Source organism: Gorilla gorilla, chromosome 4 (genome assembly GCF_029281585.2).
Source record: "Gorilla gorilla gorilla isolate KB3781 chromosome 4, NHGRI_mGorGor1-v2.1_pri, whole genome shotgun sequence".
NCBI classification, from domain to species: domain Eukaryota; kingdom Metazoa; phylum Chordata; class Mammalia; order Primates; family Hominidae; genus Gorilla; species Gorilla gorilla.
In genome coordinates, this window is record NC_073228.2 from 121,976,340 (window position 1) to 121,998,197 (window position 21,858).

Here is a 21,858-nt window from a genome sequence, read left to right on the forward strand (position 1 = left end):
TATTGCAATTTTCCATTTTGCTGAAGCAAATACTCTTTTAAAATTGTTAATGTTACCCTATTCCCAATGACGGTAATGATATGTCTATTACTTTTTTTTTTTTGCCTTAAGTTACTGATACTAGAATTGGATTTTCTAAAAGTAGTAAGCTTTAGGAAAACCCCAGCTTCAATATTCATCTATCTCAGTTACCAATAAAGGAAGAAATATGGCTCTGCTATACCTTGGGCTAATATTGACTGATAAAAGCAACTCATATTACATTTGACACCCTCCTAGACTATGTTTTCAGTGCTGTTTTCTGTTTTCCTTATTCATCCAAAAGGCCTTTGTCTTACATTTAGCCCCACAATCATAATTCCTGATACCTATTCACTATAATCTAACTTAGAGTTCAGTTTGCCTAAATTGTTACCCTTTTTACACAAAAACATTTGGCCCCACAATCAAGATTCCTGATACCTACTCACTATAGTCTACCTTAGAGTTCAGTTTGCCCAAATTGTAATCCTTTTTACACAAAAATGTTTGAAGACTAAAAAACTTTTGGCTCTCTGTTCATGGAATTTCATATTTCTTGTCAATGTAGCTATTTGTACAAAACAGTATTTCTACAATATTTATCCAAAGTATGCAATACATGCTGCTAGGAACATTCCTATTGATTTTAGGTAGTACAAAATCCAAAATATTTACTTGGTTTAATAAAGCACTGAGTTCTTCATGCTAAATAATATTTACGAGATGACCTTGGAGTGTATGTATATGTGTGTATACCTATATATTTAGAAATATATATATGAATTTATATATACACACGTATATATATTCATATTCATTAAAACTCATTTATATAAGTAAAAAGTTATTTTTAATTAAATAATAGAGCTATTCACAATTGTGTCAAAGAATTGTAATGGATGACAAAATTTGTAAAGAACAAACATTAACCATATAATACTTGATTTAGCATACTAATATTATGACCTAAAGTGGCACTATCTCTATAAATATGTTAATATTCATAAATAAATATACTAAAAAGTGACTAACATTCTCTGAAGGTAACATAAATGGTACAGAAAAATTAAAAGTGTTGGTCCTTGTTTCAAGAATATTATTGACTTAATCCTCATTTATTTAATGTTACATTATTTGTAGCTTTCTTACTTTTAATAGTCAACAGTTCATGCTCCATGTGTACCTCTTCATAAAAGAAAAAATAGTTGTGTCATCATCATGAGTGTATGAATTCTGTGATATAATACAAATGTAATTACTTTATTGGAAACCAATGACCTAATATAGATTTCTAAAATCTTTAAACACCTTTTTTTTTTTAATTGCAAGCTAAGGATAAAACAATTTATAAGTAGCTTAGAATTACATTGTTAAATTTATTATTCCAGTTTCCTGGGGTCTTCCCTACCAAATAATTGCTACTTGTTTTCCCACTGGCTTTTGTGATTGTAGCAATGGTTACCTCAATTCAGTGGACTTTATTTCCTCATCAGAGTCTTCAGACAGCTACAGTATTTCAACCGAAGGATAAAGCAGTAATAAAATTATTCAAATATGAAGAAAAGAAACAATAATTTCTAGCAATCAAGCTAATGAAGTCATAGTATTAAAATTGGAGCAACATTTTTTTCTCGAGTGAAAAAAACGGAGAAGACACATTAAAAATAATACACTGAAAAACTTACATTGCATATAATACTAATTTCATGTCAAAGAGTTACTTTTATTTCAAAAGGTGAATGAGTACATATTAAGCAACGTAGAAAGCAAATTTGCATGGTGTATTGAAAAAAGCATCACATATAGCCAAAAGTAGACTGGGTATAAATTTAAAATTTACTACCTAGAATCAAATTATGTAACTAACTTGATCATCAGTTCTTTATTCACAGTTAAGAGAAATAGTAACATCTACCTAAAAAGATTAAAGGGGATGTGTGTTGCAGAATAGATGCCTAAGAAATGTTAATTATCTTTGTTATTAACAGATTATAATGCTAATAATCAAAAGAATAACAAATTTAAGAAATCCACTAATGTTAACCCACCCCCAAAAATGTACAGGGAGAAAATGACCTATGTAATCAAATAGATGGGTTTTTTTCTCAATTTGCTTTGATTAAGCATGTTTTTATGGAACAATTGGGCAAGACAGAGGAATTAAAGGCTTCTAGATTAAAAGGGAAGAAAAAAACTGTTTTGATTCATAAATGTTATGATCCTTTACATGGAAAACTCTAAGGATCCACTACAAAACTACTGGAACTAATAAACAATTTCAGCAAGGTTATAGCGTACAAGTCAATTGGATTTCTATACACCAGCAATTAACAATCTGAATATAAAATTAAGAAAAAAGTTCCATTACAAATATCATAAAAAATAATTAAATGCTTAGGAATAAATTTAAGAAATACAAGAATTTAACATTGTTGAAAAAGTTGAAGATGATCTAAATAAGTTGAAAACATCCTATGTTCATGCATCAGAATACCTAATATTGTAAGATGACAATACTTTTCCAGTTGATCTACAGATTTAACACAATTCCTAAAAAAAATCCCAGCTTCCCTTGTTCAAGAAATTGACAAATTGATACTAACATTGATATGGAAATAAAAGGACCCAGAATAAGCAAAAAGATCTTGAAAATGAACAAAATCCGAGGACTTACACTTACTGATTTCAGATTTACTACAAAGTCACAGTAATCAAGACAGCAAAATAGTGGCATGAGGATAAACAGATAAATGCAATAGAATTGAGAGTCTGTAAATAAACGCTTAAATTCATGTTCAGTTGAATTGTAACAAAGTTACTAAGAAATTCAATGGAAGAAAAATAGTCTTTTCCAGAAATGGTAATTAAATTATTAGATATGCCCGCGTAAAAGTAAATTTGGACTCTTACACCATACCCAAAAATGAACCCAAAATTGATTGTAGACTTAAATGTAAGATCTGAAACTCTAAAACTCTTAGAAAAAAAAGAAGACAGCCTGACCTTTGTTTAGGCAGTGTTTTCTCAGATATAACGGCAAAAGAATAAATTATAGAAGAAAAAATAGATGACGTCATCAAAAATGTTAAACTATTTTACTTAAAGGGATACCATCAAGAAAATAAATAAAGCCCACAAAGTGGGAAAGGTATTTTCAAATTATATATCTGATAAGGGACTTGCATCCAGAATATATAAAGAATACTGACGTCTCAATGATAAGAAGACAAGAAATATAATTAAAACATGAGCAAAGCATTTGCATAGACATTTCACCAAAGAAGATATGGAACGGCTAATAAACACGTAAAGAGGTTTGCGACATCATTATTCACTAAGGAAATATGAGCTAAAACCACAATGAGATCTGCAATTCACAATGAATCAAAACAACCTCATATTCATTAAAATGGCTATAATCACAAGAATAGAAATAACTAGTGCTGGCAAAAATGTGGAGAAGTTGAAACTGTTGAAAACTGTTAATGGCAATGTAAAATGGTGCAGCCACTTTGGAAAGGAGTTAGGCAGTTTCTCAGAATGTTAAACATAGAGTTACCACATGACTCACCAATTCCACTCCTAGATACCTACCCAAAGGAAGTGAAACATGACTATGCAACAATTTACACACAAATGTTCATAGCAGCACTAATCAGAATAGTCAAAAAGTAGAAATAACCCAAATGTCTATCAGCTAGTGAATGGATAAAGAATGTGACATATCTATAAAATGTGATAATATTCTGCATTAAACAACAACAACAACAAAAATTAAGTGCTGGCTAGGCACGGTTACGGATGCCTGTAATCCCAGCATTATGGGAAGCTGAGGCAGAAAGATTGCTTGAGAAGTTTGAGATGAGCCCGGGCAACATAAGAAGACCCTGTCTCTTACAAAAAAGAAAAAGATAAAAGAGGACGAAAGAAGAGGAGGAGGAGGATGAAGAAGTACTGATGCATGTACAACATGAACTAACATCAATTATGTCAAATCAAAGAAACCAGGTACAATATACCACATACTGTATAATATTGTTAAGATGAAATATCCAGAAAAAAGCAAACGTATAGGTGCAGAAAGTAAATTGATAAGAATAGTGAATAAAAATAAGTAGATTTTCTGTGTGGGATAATATAAATGTTTTAAAATTAATCATGGTGATTATATAACTCTGTAAGTACACAAATATCATTAAATCATATACTGTTTCAAGGTGAATTTTCTGGTATGTCAATTATATATTAATTAAAGCTGTTACAAAAGTTTAGAGGAAAACTAATCTACCAAAAATGGAATCTGCCTCGCTGTTACTGTGATTATATAGGGGTTAATATTGTTATTTAGGGGGTAATAGTGTTGTTATTTGATTGCTGGTTTGAGATGGTTTTCCGTGTATTGTGGGGTAAATAAATTTAGTAATTATGGGATATTCTGATTCTATCATCTTTTTTGCTCTTGAACGCAAAGAATCTCTATGTGAAAAAAGGATAATACAAATGTAATACAGATAAGTTTAAATAAAATCTCTGCAGTTCCAAACTTGTTTGGAATTATCAATGAGAAGTATCAATTCATAAAGTATATCACATAGATATATTTGTAAATGTAGATAAAAAGATGATAGATTATAGATATTGATACAGGTATACGTATATGAACAAATTTATCCTAACTTTTTCCAGTGAAGAGGCTTAGACACAATGAGCAATCCAACCTCAATGGACATCCCTAGAATCCAGATTACAATCTTGAATTAGTATTTCTAAGTTAAAAAAAAAAGGACTTTTTGAGAAAATGACAGTTTACAGAACTAGCACAGGAAATATGCAAGATTAATCTAAAAAATTTCAAGCAGGGACATACTCAAGCACAGCTACTAGGTCATGTCAAAAAGACTCAAGAGACAAATTGAGAAAGCTTCAAATGACCAAAGATGGGTAATTTAGAGTTTCAAAATGGTAAGATCAAATATTTAAATGCATAAATTAGTAATAATGATATTTGTAAACTAGTTGGTCATCTTTGGAGACTGATAGATAATTCATTATCTTGAAAACTGGCAAGAATGGAAAAGAAGTAGTTATTTTGCTTTATATGAATTCACCACCATATAATTAATAAATTAGAAAAATAATTACTAAAGTATTCATACTAATACATGAGAAAATAATTATAGATGTTGAAATCCTCAATTAATTAGTGAATCTAGACGTTGAATATAACAGCTGTGACATCACAAAAAGACCACTAGATATTAAGTGCTTCCTGCTGAAAGCAGATTACCTCTTGTTCTGCTGTAAGGATAAAACCTGAGTTGAAAAATGTCCCTGGATCCAGTAACTCATTTTAAGAAAATACAGATGAAAAAAAAATGTGTTGAACTGCCTTGTTAGTATGCAATAAACTAAATCCAGATTGACCATCTCTACAGATCAAATGCCCATTTTTCTTCAGGTACATTTTGAAATGAAAATAAATGAATGAGGAAACAACCAATAAACTGAAAGAGCTTTAAAATACATAGCAGGTTTTAAAATGGGCAAGATTCAACTATACTCTGTATGGATGCATATTTGAAGTAATACAACTGTAAAACAATTCACAAAAGTGACCACTAGAACAGTCAGATTCACAAAAGTGACCACTAGAACAGTCAGAATAATAGTTAATTTTAGGTAGAGGAAGGGGCTGTGATTGGCACAAGACACAAAGAGAGTTCTGTAGTGGCTGTCAACATTCTATTTCTCTATATAAGCCGCGATTATAAGACGGTTTACCAGGTATTATCTCTTAAGCTACTTTTTGTTTTTGTGTTTTGTGTGGTTTTCTGTTTTTGTCTCTTATTTTTCAATAAAAAGTGTAATATAGTTTTAAAATAGGTAGCATTTGAACCTCCCATACAATGAAGAAAATCAAGGCAAATAAAGCATATTCATAAAAAATTTAAAAAGTTAACTATCAGAGAATTAGTAAAACAAGCATGAGCAAAATGAAAGATGCAGTGGTCAGCCTTAGTACTTTCAGACTCACTACAATTCTGCAGGTCACGCATTCCTCAAACTTCAGAATCAAACTGTCATTTTTATTTTTTAATTTGAGCAAAGATTTATTCTTTTTTTTACCCTAGTGAGTTATGTCATATTTTAGTGATTTTAGTCTTTTTTTTTAATCTCTGTGACATTTTATGGCTTGTAGACAAGTTCAAACCAATCAGACATATTCTAAATATCATTTGTTTGGTTGTATTTCTGTCATTTTTTTCTTACACTGTTATTTCTATTTTATAAAGATTTATAACATTTAGATTCATGTCTGTGACTGTAATTTATTCTTTTCTTAATGCTATATTTAAGTGGATTTAATGTTCAACACAAGCTCTTGTAACAAAGAAACCACACTCAGTACTTTCTTATTTTGATTCATCACTGGTTTGTCTGGGCGTTTATCGGTGAGTTGTTTTTTCAACAGTAAGTTGTTGATAAGCTTAATAAGCTTTATCAACAGACACAGAAGAGAAACGCTTAATATATGGTTTCAGAAATATAAACTATTATAATTTATTCTAAAAGAAAATATCAATATTTCAGTGAGTATGAAAAAATATACAATTTTTTCAAAGAAATAGCTCCAAAAATACTTGATATGTTATTGCATTACCAGTGGTATAGACAAACATTCAAGACATAAAAATTCTCCATGTTACACAAACTGTTTTAGAGCACAAAAAAAATCAACAGGCAATAGCAACAGAACACATTAAATAGTCCCAAAAGATCTTATACAACATAATTCGACAAAGTTTGAAATCTTTTGATTAAATGTTACTATTTCTACCAGAATTCAACAGGCATCTTTTGTTTATGGCTGAGCATTTCACATTTTTCTTAAGACTAGAATAAAGGTTAATGTCAGAGACATTTATTTTGACTTGCCAAAATTTAGATTTTTTTCCCTTCTACTTAAGTGCAGATTTAATCCATCATTATTCATTACTTGGATGGTCTCTGGTAAAAGATAACTTGCCTTTAATGCTATGTTTAATTCATCAAAAATATCTTTAACTTTTAAGAATTTTTTTCTGGGCTTTATTTTATCATTTGGCAAATTAACAGGAAATTTTTGAGTAGATATTCTAGGAATTCTATCCTCAGTAGCATCAGCAAACATGACTGTTATAAAGCTAAGACTCTGTATATCTCAATATTTTCTTATTATAGTCTACAGTCTTGGATTTTCTTAGAACCAAAACTTTTATGACTTACATATGCCAAATGATGGCAAATTCTCTATTCATTAGACATTCCTGTAGTACTAGAAAATTAAGTCAAGTAAAATAACGTTTTTATATTTAAACATAAACCTATATTTTCAGAATAATCTATATATATTCCATAAAATACATCTTATAACTTCTATATCCTATGGTTATTAGAAGTGAATTCTATTCATAGTTTCTATACTAACTAGTTGTGAGAAATCATTAGGTTGCCTCAATTCTCTCATTAGTGTGACCATCATATGATCTTCCTTATCCTTTGCAGGTGTAGCACAGTGTGCTTTCATAATAATATGTGATCATTATGTTTATGATTTTTTCACCAAACATAAACTATTTCTTCACCAAACATAAGTTAAAAATGACATCCTTCAAAAATTCTGCTTGCAAATTTCAGCAATTGAAAATTGCTTTGCCTGTGTTATCTAAACTGTGTTTCAAAAACCACTTTTGTGTTTATCGCTGACATTTCTCTTCTATATCTTATGCTCAACTTTTTGCTTTCCCCCATATTCCCTAAAATGCTGTTAAAATAAGATTTTTAAAGCACCAATGGCATCATCCTTTGAAAATTTTAACTTTCATAGCTTTCACTGCCTTTATCAGTTTTTTCGACATCTTTCTTGATTCTCATCACATCAACTACCAGAGCAATTTTATATGTTATTATGATCATCTGATTTTCTTTCAGGACACTTTAATTCCCATATCAAATCCAAATTCCTTATTTTTTCTTCTACAAATGAATATGCAGTCATATGAGGGTTATATATTAATTAATTGGTATGAATTTTTCAGGCCTTGCATTAATTAGTAATTACATGCAGCTGTTAGTAACAAGAGTCGTGACTACAGCATTTTTAAAATTTCAGAGATTTATTTTCTAAAGTAAAATAGAAAATTATGTTTTCCAGTCCTGATATGTCAGCTATACATAGTCATTAGGGAGCCAAGCTTGTTTTATCTTTCTTTCCACAATGTTAAGCATGTGTCTTCTGCTCTCAAAACCATAGGACGGCTGCTGAATTTCCAGCCATCACATTCATTTTCCAGGATGACAAAAGAAGAAGGTAAGGGGCACAGCAACAGTTCTCCCAGACAAGTCAGAACCTTTTAAAGATCTATTCTGGTAACTCCACCCAATTACCTTTATTTGTATCTCATTAGTCACCCCTCAGGGCAATTGAGGCTAGAAAATATAATCTGGCTAGATACATTGCTGCTCCAAATAAAATCAAGGATCTGCTAATTGCATTTGTGTCCAGCTGGCAGCTCTATTTCCAAATTGTTAGATTAGACTTGTATAAATAATTCTGATCTCTGTGTTTGCAATAACCAAACTACTTTTTTCAAACTCCATTTTATTTAACTTAATTGCAGTGCATTTTTCTTAAAATAAAAAAGAATATGTTTGCTTTTATAAATGTATTTAATGTTTGCCATATGAGTATTTGTCACTTGAATATTTGTTACATAGTTTCTTTTTAGAAAGACAGCAAAATATTTGTCTCAGCAAATTAGATATGGAAGTTTGTTAAACTCAAAATTAACTTTCTTGAACTTAATATTTTACATTTGAGGTTTTATATCAAACATAAAAATGAAAATATATTTTGTTGATATTTGAACAAACTTTAGGTTATAATTGCAATTATATACTTATTCAAGATAAAACCAAATAATATTTCACATCTATGGTTCTTCCTCACATAAAATTTTCCATTAAAATTATATGAATCTATGCATGATGTGTCTCTGCCAGGTTTTGGTAGCAGGATGATTCTAGCCTCGTAAAATAGTTAGGAAGGAGTCCCTCTTTTTCTATTGTTTGGAATAGTTTTGGAAGGAATGGTACCAGCTCCTCTTTGTACTTCTGGTAGAATTTAGCTGTGAATCCGTCTGGTCCTGGGCTTTTTTTTTTTGTTGGTAGGCTATTAATTACTGCCTTAATTTCAGAACTTGTTATTGGTCTATTCAGGGATTTGACTTCTTCCTGGCTTAGTCTTGGGAGGGTGTATGTGTCCAGGAATTTATCCATTTCTTCTAGATTTTCTAGTTTATTTGCATAGAGGTGTTTATAATATTCTTCCATGGTAGTTTGTATTTCTGTGGCATCAGTGGTGATAACCCGTTTATAATTTTTATTGTGTCTACTTGATTCTTCTCTCTTGTCATCTTTATTAATCTGGCTAGCGGTCTATTTATTTTGTTAATCTTCTCAAAAAATCAACTCCTGGATTCATGGATTTTTTGAAGGGTTTTTCATTTCTGTATCTTCTTTAGTTCTGCTCTGATCTTAGTTTTATCATTTTCTGCTAGCTTTTGAATTCATTTGTTCTTGTTTCTCTAGTTCTTTTCATTGTGATGTTAGGGTGTTGATTTTAGATCTTTCCCATTTTCTCATATGGGCATTTCATGCTATAAATTTCCCTCTAAACACTGCTTTAGCTGTGTCCCAGAGATTCTGATACATTGTGCCTTTGTTCTCACAGGTTTCAAATAACTTATTTATTTCTGCCTTAATTTCATTATTTACCCAGTAGTCATTTAGGAGCTGGTTGTTCGGTTTCCATGTCCTTGTGTGGTTTTGAGTGAGTTTCTTAATCCTGAGTTCTAATTTGATTGTTATAATTTCCGTTCTTTTGCATTTGCTGAGGAGTGTTTTACTTCCAATTATGTGGTCAGTTTTAGAATAAGTGCTATGTGGTGCTGAGAAGAATGTATATTCTGTTCATTTGGGGTAGTGAGTTCTGCAGATGTCTCTCAGTTCCGCTTGGTCCAGAGCTGAGTTCAAGTCCCAAGTATCTTTGTTAATTTTTTGTCTCATTGATCTGTCTAATATTGACAGTGGGGTGTTAAAGTCTCCCATTATTGTGTGGGAGTCTAAGTCTCTTCGTAGGTCTCTAAGAACTTGCTTTATGAACATGGGTGCTCTTGTATTGGGTGGATATATATTTAGGATAGTTAGCTCTTCTATCCCTTTACCATTATGTAATGCCCTTCTTTGTCTTTTTTGATCTTTGTTGGTTCAAAGTCTGTTTTATCAGAGACTAGAATTGCAACTCCTGGTTTCTGTTTTTTTTGTTTTGTTTTGTTTTACTTTCCATTTGCTTGGTAAATATTCTTCCATCCCTTCATTTTGAGCCTATGTGTGTCTTTGCACATGAGATGGGTCTTGACTCTTTATCCAATTTGCCAGTCTGTGTCTTTTAACTGGGGCATTTAGCCCATTTATATTTAATATTTATATTTAATATTGTTATGTGTGAATTTGATCCTGTCACTATGATGCTAGCTGGTTATTTTGCCTGTTAGTTGATGCAGTTTCTTCATAGTGTCAATGGTCTTTACAATTCGATATGTTTTTGCAGTGGCTGGTACCAGTTTTTCCTTCCCATATTTAGTGCTTCCTTCAGGAGCTCTTGTAAGGCAGGCCTGGTGGTGACAATATCTCTCAGCATTTGCTTGTCTGTAAAGGATTTTATTTCTCCTTCACTTATGAAGCTTAGTTTGGCTGGATATGAAATTCTGGGTTGAAAATTCTTTTAAGAATGTTGAATATTGGCCCCCATTCTCTTCTGACTTGTAGGGTTTCTGCCGAGAGATCTGCTGTTAGTCTGATGGACTTCCCTTTGTGGGTAACACGACCTTTCTCTCTGGCTGCCCTTAACACTTTTTCCTTCATTTCAACCTTGGTGAATCTGACAATTATGTGTCTTGGGGTTGTTCTTCTCGAGGAGTATCTTTGTGGCATTCTCTGTATTTCCTGAATTTGAATGTTGGCCTGTCTTGTTAGATTGGGGAAGTTCTCCTGAATAATATCCCAAAGAGTGTCTTCCGACTTGGTTCCATTCTCCTGGTCATTTTCCGGTACACCAATCAAACATAGGCTTGGTCTTTTCAAATAGTCCCATATTTCTGGGAGGCTTTGTTCATTCTGTTTCATTCTTTTTTCTCTAATCTTGTCTTCATGCCTTATTTCATTAAGTTGATCTTCAACCTCTGATATCCTTTCTTCTGCTTGATCGATTCGGCTATTGATACTTGTGTATGATTTATGAAGTTCTTGTGCTGTGTTTTTCAGCTCCATCAGGTCATTTATGTTCTTCTTTAAGTATGATACGAATATCTTTCACATAATATTTGACTTTCATAGCATAGTTATAAAGGCCAAGCTCTTTTGCAACAAGTATTTAAAGATTTCATCAATTTCCTCAAAGGCCTCTTAAAGATATCTACAACATTTTGTAAAGTATAGAAACAATGGATTTTAAAAAGAGGCATGAGCCACATCCCAGAGTTAACAAATGTTAAGATTTTGTTGTATTTGTCTCAGATATTTTTAAATGAATTAAACATTACAGATAAAATCAAAATATTCTTTGGTTCATGCACATTTAATATGTAGAGATCCATAAAATATATATTGTGTCAGCACTCATATCTTTGCATAAATTTTTTATACTGTTTATGTGATTTTATAAATTATTTTAAAACTCATTATTTTTGATATATCCTTATTAATACATAAACTTAGTTCATTTATTTTAAACACATATATAGCATTACATTGTACAAATGTTCCACAAATTATTTATCAGTATGTAGCTGATGTTGAAATAAACATCCATTACATAAGTTTCTCTAAGGTACATAAGTTTCTCTAAGGTATACATTCAGATCTAGGATTGCTAGTCATAAAATATTTACATCTTTGATATTGCCAAATTTCTTTCTAAGATGGCTGCACTTGTTTATAGTTCTGCCATCTGTGCGAGAGTTTCTGTCCCCCCACAGTCACCAAATTTTGGTATTGTCGTCATCCTTTTAAATCTTTGCAAACCTGATGAGTTTGAAATTATATCTATCTATCTCCTTATTTCAATTTGCATATGCCTCAACACTCATGTTTACTTATTATTAATGTTTTTATTGGGCTTGTCTATATGATTTGCTAACTATTCGTCATAATTTTTGTCTTACTGATTTGTAGAGGTATTTATTAATTTAGGCTATAATTATTTGCCTGTGATCTGCTACTATATCAATATTGCTCATTGTCCTCAAATTTTACTGTTTCTAATCTCCTTTTTATTTTGGAAATAGATGCATAACATTTTACGTAGTATATATATTAACTTGTGAAACATAACGCTATAATAACCAGGTGTGAATTTACTGCTAGACCATTATCGATGTCTGCATTATCTTCCCCATCCCGTATTCCCCTATCCTATCCTCCTTTCCAAAGCTAACCACTGTCTTATTTTAAATTTTGTTTAATCATATATAGCTTGTTTTGTTTCTTATTTACTTAGACTATGTAATTGCACTATCCATTACATTTGAAAACAGTATTTGCAGAAATAATATAAGGATTATTATAAGAAATAATGTAAGGATTATTTTACCATCTGCTAGAGCATACTATTGCTGCTTTCTGCCCTTCATTTCGAAGCGCTACTAAATCAGAGCTGTATCACTTCATTATTAGATTTGAGTTTCCTTGAACCCCCAGCTGATGGGAAACCAGGTTTGTTCCTCTGAGAGCTGGTAAACTGTAACAGTTCATTATCACATGGAGAGCATAGCCATTTTGATGCCAGTTCAAAGTGAAGGGTGGCCAAGGTAGTGACCAGGGTAAAGTGAGGTACCTAGGATGCGACATTTAAGAAGGCACTCATTCTTAGGCTGGTGCATGTGCTGACAGCAGTCTCAGAAGGCGGATAGACTTCAGAAATATTAACACCTGAAAGACACTGAAGTGTAGTCTAAATAGGAAAATTTATTGTTTACAAGTATATAATCAATTTTTCTATTATTTATTGAAGAATCTATAAGTTTAGTAATTTGTGCTTTACTGTCATATATCAAGTTTTGAAAAATATGTCAACCTATTTTTGATCTTTTTACTTTCTTCTATGGGTTTGCTTTCTCTTGATTGCTGTGGGAAAATACTATACTTTTTAATATATCTTATGTTTAAATATTTCTTATGTTTGGGTTGTTTTCAAAATTGCCTTCAAAATATTCTTGGCCTACACCCTTCCACGTATTTGTAGAATTCCACCAGAAAAACTGTCGGGATTTTGGTTTGGTTTGTATTAAAATTTTAGACAAATTAGGAGGAAATTAACATCTTTCAAATGTTGAGTTTTTGTATTAATAAATTTGGTATTTCTCTCCATGTATTCTTTTTTTTTTTTTTTTTTTTTTTTAATTTTTTTTTTATTATACTTTAAGTTTTAGGGTACATGTGCACATTGTGCAGGTTAGTTACATATGTATACATGTGCCATTCTGGTGTGCTGCACCCACTAACTCGTCATCTAGCATTAGGTATATCTCCCAATGCTATCCCTCCCCCCTCCCCCCACCCCACAACAGTCCCCAGAGTGTGATATTCCCCTTCCTGTGTCCATGTGATCTCATTGTTCAATTCCCACCTATGAGTGAGAATATGCGGTGTTTGGTTTTTTGTTCTTGCGATAGTTTACTGAGAATGATGGTTTCCAGTTTCATCCATGTCCCTACAAAGGACATGAACTCATCATTTTTTATGGCTGCATAGTATTCCATGGTGTATATGTGCCACATTTTCTTAATCCAGTCTATCATTGTTGGACATTTGGGTTGGTTCCAAGTCTTTGCTGTTGTGAATAATGCCGCAATAAACATACGTGTGCATGTGTCTTTATAGCAGCATGATTTATAGTCCTTTGGGTATATACCCAGTAATGGGATGGCTGGGTCAAATGGTATTTCTAGTTCTAGATCCCTGAGGAATCGCCACACCGACTTCCACAATGGTTGAACTAGTTTACAGTCCCACCAACAGTGTAAAAGTGTTCCTATTTCTCCACATCCTCTCCAGCACCTGTTGTTTCCTGACTTTTTAATGATCGCCATTCTAACTGGTGTGAGATGATATCTCATAGTGGTTTTGATTTGCATTTCTCTGATGGCCAGTGATGATGAGCATTTTTTCATGCTGCATAAATGTCTTCTTTTGTGAAGTGTCTGTTCATGTCCTTCGCCCACTTTTTGATGGGGTTGTTTGTTTTTTTCTTGTAAATTTGTTTGAGTTCATTGTAGATTCTGGATATTAGCCCTTTGTCAGATGAGTAGGTTGCGAAAATTTTCTCCCATGTTGTAGGTTGCCTGTTCACTCTGATGGTAGTTTCTTTTGCTGTGCAGAAGCTCTTTAGTTTAATTAGATCCCATTTGTCAATTTTGTCTTTTGTTGCCATTGCTTTTGGTGTTTTGGACATGAAGTCCTTGCCCACGCCTATGTCCTGAATGGTAATGCCTAGGTTTTCTTCTAGGGTTTTTATGGTTTTAGGTCTAACGTTTAAATCTTTAATCCATCTTGAATTGATTTTTGTATAAGGTGTAAGGAAGGGATCCAGTTTCAGCTTTCTACATATGGCTAGCCAGTTTTCCCAGCACCATTTATTAAATAGGGAATCCTTTCCCCATTGCATGTTTTTCTCAGGTTTGTCAAAGATCAGATAGTTGTAGGTATGCGGCATTATTTCTGAGGGCTCTGTTCTGTTCCATTGATCTATATCTCTGTTTTGGTACCAGTACCATGCTGTTTTGGTTACTGTAGCCTTGTAGTATAGTTTGAAGTCAGGTAGCGTGATGCCTCCAGCTTTGTTCTTTTGGCTTAGGATTGACTTGGCGATGCGGGCTCTTTTTTGGTTCCATATGAACTTTAAAGTAGTTTTTTCCAATTCTGTGAAGAAAGTCATTGGTAGCTTGATGGGGATGGCATTGAATCTGTAAATGACCTTGGGCAGTATGGCCATTTTCACGATATTGATTCTTCCTACCCATGAGCATGGAATGTTCTTCCAATTGTTTGTATCCTCTTTTATTTCCTTGAGCAGTGGTTTGTAGTTCTCCTTGAAGAGGTCCTTCACATCCCTTGTAAGTTGGATTCCTAGGTATTTTATTCTCTTTGAAGCAATTGTGAATGGGAGTTCACTCATGATTTGGCTCTCTGTTTGTCTGTTGTTGGTGTATAAGAATGCTTGTGATTTTTGTACATTGATTTTGTATCCTGAGACTTTGCTGAAGTTGCTTATCAGCTTAAGGAGATTTTGGGCTGAGACAATGGGGTTTTCTAGATAAACAATCATGTCGTCTGCAAACAGGGACAATTTGACTTCCTCTTTTCCTAATTGAATACCCTTTATTTCCTTCTCCTGCCTGATTGCCCTGGCCAGAACTTCCAACACTATGTTGAATAGGAGCGGTGAGAGAGGGCATCCCTGTCTTGTGCCAGTTTTCAAAGGGAATGCTTCCAGTTTTTGCCCATTCAGTATGATATTGGCTGTGGGTTTGTCATAGATAGCTCTTATTATTTTGAAATACGTCCCATCAATACCTAATTTATTGAGAGTTTTTAGCATGAAGGGTTGTTGAATTTTGTCAAAAGCTTTTTCTGCATCTATTGAGATAATCATGTGGTTTTTGTCTTTGGCTCTGTTTATATGCTGGATTACATTTATTGATTTGCGTATATTGAACCAGCCTTGCATCCCAGGGATGAAGCCCACTTGATCGTGGTGGATAAGCTTTTTGATGTGCTGCTGGATTCGTTTTGCCAGTATTTTATTGAGGATTTTCGCATCAATGTTCATCAAGGATATTGGTCTAAAATTCTCTTTTTTGGTTGTGTCTCTGCCCGGCTTTGGTATCAGAATGATGCTGGCCTCATAAAATGAGTTAGGGAGGATTCCCTCTTTTTCTATTGATTGGAATAGTTTCAGAAGGAATGGTACCAGTTCCTCCTTGTACCTCTGGTAGAATTCGGCTGTGAATCCATCTGGTCCTGGACTCTTTTTGGTTGGTAAACTATTGATTATTGCCACAATTTCAGCTCCTGTTATTGGTCTATTCAGAGATTCAACTTCTTCCTGGTTTAGTCTTGGGAGAGTGTATGTGTCAAGGAATGTATCCGTTTCTTCTAGATTTTCTAGTTTATTTGCGTAGAGGTGTTTGTAGTATTCTCTGATGGTAGTTTGTATTTCTGTGGGATCGGTGGTGATATCCCCTTTATCATTTTTTATTGTGTCTATTTGATTCTTCTCTCTTTTGTTCTTTATTAGTCTTGCTAGCGGTCTATCAATTTTGTTGATCCTTTCAAAAAACCAGCTCCTGGATTCATTGATTTTTTGAAGGGTTTTTTGTGCGCGCGGCCGGGCGCTTGGCGCCAGAAGCGAGAGCCCCTCGGGGCTCGCCCCCCCGCCTCACCGGGTCAGTGAAAAAACGATCAGAGTAGTGGTATTTCACCGGCGGCCCGCAGGGCCGGCGGACCCCGCCCCGGACCCCTCGCGGGGACACCGGGGGGGCGCCGGGGGCCTCCCACTTATTCTACACCTCTCATGTCTCTTCACCGTGCCAGACTAGAGTCAAGCTCAACAGGGTCTTCTTTCCCCGCTGATTCCGCCAAGCCCGTTCCCTTGGCTGTGGTTTCGCTGGATAGTAGGTAGGGACAGTGGGAATCTCGTTCATCCATTCATGCGCGTCACTAATTAGATGACGAGGCATTTGGCTACCTTAAGAGAGTCATAGTTACTCCCGCCGTTTACCCGCGCTTCATTGAATTTCTTCACTTTGACATTCAGAGCACTGGGCAGAAATCACATCGCGTCAACACCCGCCGCGGGCCTTCGCGGTATTCTTTTATTATTAATTTTTAATAAAGAAAATGTTTTTATTTTATTAAATTATATATAACAATTTATAAATTATTTTTTTAAAGTACATTTATATGTATTATTTTATCATAGGGCTTTATCAATGTATAGGTAATATACAATGAAAGGGACATATTTAAATTCTACCAACTGATGAGTTTTAACCTATATATAAACCCATGAAATCATCACCACATTCAAGATAACGAACGTTTCATTACCACCAAAATCTTTTTTCTGACACTTTGTAAAGCATCCTCCCTTCCAGCCCCATTCACAGGCAAAATCAGATCTGCTTTTTCACAGGCAAAATCAGATCTGCTTTCTGGTCCTATGTATTAGATTTCCTTTTTTAGAATTTTATATAAATGAAATAAATCAGTATATACTCCTTATTTGGTCAGGTCTCTTTCACGCAGCATAACAATTTTAAGATTCATCCATGTTGTTGCATTCATCAGTTTATTCCCATTTATTGATAAATCATTTAATTTTATGGTTATGCTACAATTTTTTAAATTAATTCATCTGATAGACATTCGGGTTGTTTCTAACTCTGGGATATTGAGAATAAAATTGCTATTATCATTTGTGTACAAATCATTGTTGAATATACACCTTCATTTTTACTGAATACATGATCTAGGAGAGTAATAGCTAGGTTGCATGGTAAGATTATGTTAAAATTTTTAGGAACTACTGGACTGTTTTCCAAAGAGTTTTCAACATTTTATATGTCTACCTGCAGGATATGAGAACTATAATTGCTCCAGATTCTTGCCAATACTTGGTATGCTTAGTCTAATTTTATCCATTTTAGTGACTGCATAATGGGTTTTTACTGTGGTCATTGTAGAGCATGAGTAGTAGTATCTTGTTGGAAATTTACTTGTATTTCCATAATGACTAATAATGTTCAGCATTTTAAATGTGTTTATATGCTGCCTATGTATCCTTTTTAGTAAAAAGTCTGTCAGAATATTTTGCCTTTTAAACTGGGTTGTTTATCTTATTATTTAGTTATAAAAGTTCTTCATGAATGCAAATACAAGTCCTTTGTTGAATATGTGTTTTGTCAATACGTTCTCCCAGTCTTTGACTTGTCTTTTCATTTTGTAAATGGGACGTTTTAGAAAACAAATATGTTTTATTTTGATGAAATCCAATACTGTTTTTTTTTCTTTCCTAGTCCATGCTTTTATTAGGTTGGTGTAAAAGTAATTGTGGTTTTTGTCATGACTTTTAATAGAAAAACTGTAATTATTTTTGTACCAACCTAATATTTTTGTTTATTTAAGACATTTTTGCCTGTTCTATGTCATGTGATTTTTCTGTTTTCTTTTAGAAGGTTTCTAATTTTGCTTTTATCATTAGGCATTTATTGCATTTCAAATAATCTTTGTCTATGGTATAAGTCAACGTTCATTTTTTGCATGTGGATGTCCAATCGTTCCAGCACCACTGGTTGAAGAAACCATCTTTTCCCACATTGAATTTCTTTGGCATCTTTTTCTTTGTTGAAAATCAATTGGAGATATATACATATATCCTATATATATGAATATGTAAAAATATATATTCATATATATAGGATATATATTTTTATATTTTTTATATATTTTATATAGGATATATATTTTTACATATTCATATATATTTATAATATATAACAAACATATTTATAATATATTTATATGTATATCATATGTAATATATAAATATATGTCATATATAAAATATACATAATATAGTCATATATATTAACATATATAGTCATATATCTTAATATATGTATAACATGTTTAATATATATTGAATATATATTCAAAGAATCTGTTGTTTTTCATTCATCACTAAACTTTATGTAAATGCTACACTGTCTTAATGACTGTAGCTTTATAATAACTTCAAGTCAGATAGTGTAAGACTACCATCTTTTCATCTACCCAATTGTGGTTTTTTTTCCAAAATTGTTTTGAATACTCTTGGTACTGCCCATCATATAAATTTTACAATCTCCTTGTCAATTTTTGTCCCTTCTCCCAAAAATCTCATGTTTAAATGGGATTGAGTTAAATCTGTAGAACAATTTTGGGAGAATTGATTACAATATTAATCTTCAGATCCATACATATAGTATAGCTTTCTATTCACTCAAATTCCCTCCACCCAGTTTTGCAGATTTCAGTATGCAGGCCTAGCATATCTTTTGCCAAATTTATCCCTATTTTTTTATACTATTGTAAGTGGTATTTTAAATTTTAATTTCTGAGTGTTTATTGTTAGAATATAGAAACACGAGTTTTTGTACATTGACCTGTATCTTGAAAACTTGCAAAACTCACTTGTTAGTTATTTTAGCATTTTTGGTAGTGCCTGAGGATTTTCTACACAAATGATTATGTTGTCTGTGAATAATCACAGTTTATTTTCTTTTCCAATGTATGCTTTTCTTCCCCCCTGCATGATTACACCAACTAGCACTTCTGGAACAATGTTAAACAAAGTCTTAACGGCAGATATCCTTGCCGTTTTCCCCTCTTTAGGGAGAGAGCATACAGTGCTTCATTATTAAATACAATGCTAGCAGATTCTTTTTGTAGATACCTTCATTTGGGTTGAATAATATTCCCTTTATTCAAATGACCGACAGTTTTTATATTGTGTATGTAGTTTGCAAAATGCTCTTTAGCAACTATTGAGATGTTCATAATGCTTTTTTCTTTTGTTTTTTAATATTGGGAAATGCACTGGTTGATTCTCAAATGTTAAATTAATCATATTCTGGAACAAACATAATCTGGCAATAATATACAATCTTTTTTGGAAAATACAATATACTAATATGCTAAATATTAAATCCTAGGTAAAAATTTTTGCATCTATTTTCATGAAGGAAATTTGTTTCCAGTTTTATTTTCTTGTAATATCTTTGTCTTGTTTTGGGCTTAGTGAATAAGGTGTTAAGTGTTCACCTAGGCTAACTTATCAGCTTCTTTCTTAACCCAGTTCATCCTATGTATACAGGTGTAAATAATTCACATTCTGTCTCCCATAAACTTCATATACACACATATTGCATAGCATACTCTTAAGTCTTAAATTCATATTAAATGAATATATAAGCAGTAAATATGTAAGACAAGTAATTATAATAAAAGTACAAGTAGTTAGCAGCAAGTGCTTTATTTATCACATTATAATAATTCCCTTTATAATCCTCAGAATAAGCTTATGCATAGGTTCTATTTACTGGCATTGTATACATAAGAAAATTTTGTTTATAGAGCTTAGGTAACTTGCCAAATCTAATAAGCAGCAGGGCAGAGGTTCTTTTAGACTGTAAGTTGAAAATGCTTTTCATTTGTTGGTGCCTATAAAATCACTAAATCATACTCTCACTCTTAGTTTTTCAATGGCAAATGAATAAGAAGAAACTTCTAGATAAATTAGGCAATTTAGAATAGTATATTCTTAATTTACTGCTTTGTCAATATCACATTCTAAGATTCTAAGATTTCTTATGTAAACTGAAATCGTGCAACTTCTGAGCTTTCTTTTTCAGAGGAATATTTACAGATTATAAAATGTCAGGAAAACCTAAACATGGTGACCTAACAGACAAACTTCTTTATCTGCTTATGTATTGGCAAAATGATTGAAATACATGAAAAAAAGAAAGAAAACAGAAATAGAGTAAAGCAGAGAAACTAAAACAGATAGAAGGCAGACAGGTAGTTAAGCAGAGCAGAAGAGAAAAAGGCAGCAAATGGCAGTCCTCATCAAATTTTTATGCTTTTCTTTTTTTTTTTTTCTTTTTTTTTTGCTCAGTACCTTTAGTAACTGGGATATATTATACTATCTTCATTCAAATCACTTTGTACATTAAAGCCCTCCACCCCACCTCATACCAGACACTTTAGGATTCACATATTATCTATCCATGAATGAAGACAATGGAAGACAGAGAACAAGACAAGGAATAAAAAAAAAAACCTTCACAACTTTAAGACAGGTCCACCAGTTTACCTAAGGCTCGCATGTTTCTTCTGATTGAACAGGCACAGTATATTTCTAGATGGGACCTCACTCCTCCCAATGCTCTAATATCTCATAATTTATAAAACAGCTTTCTTCCTTCAAAAGCTCAGTTTGCTTTACAGATATCTCATTGATTCTCACAGTATTCCTTCAGTGAACTTAGGTGACAAGAATTATTATTATATTTTACTGGAGGCAACAAAAAGACTGAAGCAACAAGAACCCGTTATCACCAGTGAGTTACTGAGGACTAGGAATTTCAAACCTAATGCTGTTACCTCCCTTCATCTCTCTTTAGGCTCTAAAGTCGTTAGGCTCCTGAGTCCTGCTACTCAGCAGGTTAGGGTTTCACGGGGAAGAACGGTAGGTATACAAGTAGCTATTAAATGCCTACATAACCTCTGCACTTGAATGTCTGGTAGTTAATTCTGATTGAACATGAACAATTTTTTTTTTCTCCTGAAACCGCTTCTCTTTCCAGTATTCTTATCTCAGGAATAGGACTCTGGTCCACCTAGTTGATCAAACAGCCAAAATAGTACATTCATTATTTTTCCTTTTCTCCTGTTTTTCTTATCTCCAAATTCCATTGACACCACCATCAAGACTGATTCCAAACAGATGCATCTTGACCCCTCTTACTAGTAACACTCTAGCCCCGATTGCCATTATCCATCCTGACAGTCTGGTATCCATCCTGACAGTCTGGTAATCAGACAAATGGAAAACTTCCCAACATCTACTACTGTAATGCTCTGGTGTTATTAGGATTAATGGCATTATTATCCCCCTGATGGCTGCAATACCCT